At 42.2% G+C, this 1,909-nt stretch overlaps 1 protein-coding gene and 1 non-coding gene across 2 annotated transcripts in view; both read left to right on the top strand.

Moving 5' to 3' along the window:
- The window catches only part of Fbxo45 (F-box protein 45), a 16,883-nt gene that overhangs the window by 4,128 nt on the left and 10,846 nt on the right, over positions 1 to 1,909 (top strand). The window lies entirely within an intron of this gene.
- LOC113458280 lies at positions 446 to 588 on the top strand. The gene has a single exon (XR_003378676.1). It is a non-coding gene; the product is annotated as a small nucleolar RNA SNORA79 (small nucleolar RNA).

Raw genomic sequence — 1,909 nt, 5'->3', positions numbered from 1 at the left:
AGTGTCAGTAATGAGAGTTACACTGTATTCCAAGTGTCAGTAATGGGGGCTTTAACTGGGTTCGGAGGTCAGACGTGGTGCGTAGGCTCAGTGAGACCCCAGGGATAAGGATAAACAGGCCAAGAGGAGCAAGAAGAGCCTCTTAAGGGAATCTGCTGGTATGAGAAACTAGAATGTCAGCGGTAGTCCTTAGCACAAATACTGCCGGTGTGAATAAGATGAAAAGCAGTGGGACAAGCCTAGTGAAGCCATTTCTAGTTGTGAGCCAGAGAAACAGACATGGGGACTGGTGGTTGGACTGGTTTGTGTTTTAAAGAGGTTATTTTTACTTCAGTAAGGAGAAGAAGTTGGAAGAAGACTTTAGAAATCCTTTAGATCTATTAGAAAGTAGGTAGTGAAGGAGATGGAGAGAAATAAACACTTAGGAAATAAAATCTACAGGATTTGATGACCGTTCCTCCTGTTGTCTTTAGGTATGGCACTAGGATTTTAGGTCATCATACATTAAAATTGATTTTTTTCACTCAGAGAAAATTAAGATATTGGGATTATCTATGTTTTCTCTGAAATTTGCGGGATCAAACAATCTTTTCCTTAAAGCATCTACAGAATTTGGCAGTAGTTTTGAAATAGAAATGAAGAAGGAAGAGCAGGGAATGACTCCTAGGCATTTGAGGTACATAGTGTGTCACTTGAGCTAGAGTTCATCTGTGGAAGAGCAGAGTGTACAGAGTTGAGACATTCAACAGATGTCAGGCAGCACTTGGTAGTTAAGGCTGAGGAAAGTTCTAGGCTAAAGATAGAAAGTAATTTTAGTTGAATGAAGGGAAATGCGATTATAAAGGTAACCTGGCACTAGATATATGAAGGCCTTTTGAAACACAGGTTTTGATACATTGTTTGGGCTTTATTCTGCAATTGGAAAACCATACAAGTTTGAACAGATGAAGGAAGAAGTAAAAGCTGTGTTTTAATGAGACCAGGCCATGAGATACAGAGGGCACATAGAGAGGAGGGCACGGCTGGGAAAACTGCCGCAGACAGGGCGGGTGGGATTAGGGAGGGTGGCTCAAATAGAACTCCCAAGGAGCGGGCAGCAGAACTGGGGTAGGGAGAGCATGACACTAGGAAGTGTGCTCTTGGTTCATCTTTTTCTTCCTCCTTCCCTTCCCTTCCTGTCATGCTGTGTCTCAAACCCAGGATCCCAGGCATGTTCAGCATTTACTGAGTTACACCCCCATTTCCAGAAACTTTTATAATTCGTGTTTTACATATCTCCAGGTAGCACTGGTTATCCCAAATGCTTGTGTCTGTCTATACTTCTCTAAATTATATCCAGACTTATATCCTAAGCTAGGTCTTTGTTTTCATTTGTAGAAACAGAATTAGAGACAGCGTGTTGAGAAGTGGAGAGTATGTTGGAGAAGGAGGGTGGGCTGGTGAGCTCAGGGGAAACTACTCAAAAGCCCGAAGCTGTACTGTACTGATGATGTTGAAATAGGAAATCTAGGTTGTTCAGAAACTGAGACTACTTGACTTTAATTTTGTTTTTCAAGATAGTATTTGTTTCTCTGTAGACCAGGCTGGCCTCTACTCAGAGATCCGCCTGCATCTGCTTCTCAAGTGCTGGGACTAAAGGCACATTCAGCTTTAAACATTATTAATTGGGCATTTTTCCATTTCATTTGAATTTTTCATTTGCTATTTTTAAAAGCAAAGACACATACTATGATACTAGTGTCATCTCTAAAAAGAAACTGACAAGATGGGCAGTGGTGGTGCATGCCTTTAGTCCCAGCACTAGGGAGGCAGAGGCAGGTGGATCTCTGTGAGTTCCAGGCCAGTCTGGTCTACAGAACTAGTCCAGGACAGGCTCCAAAGCTACACAGGGAAATCCTGTCTTGGAAAA

Source organism: Microtus ochrogaster, chromosome 2 (genome assembly GCF_000317375.1).
Source record: "Microtus ochrogaster isolate Prairie Vole_2 chromosome 2, MicOch1.0, whole genome shotgun sequence".
NCBI lineage: Eukaryota > Metazoa > Chordata > Mammalia > Rodentia > Cricetidae > Microtus > Microtus ochrogaster.
The sequence above is the reverse complement of the archived record's forward strand: the minus strand, read 5'-3'. Positions and strand labels throughout refer to the sequence as shown.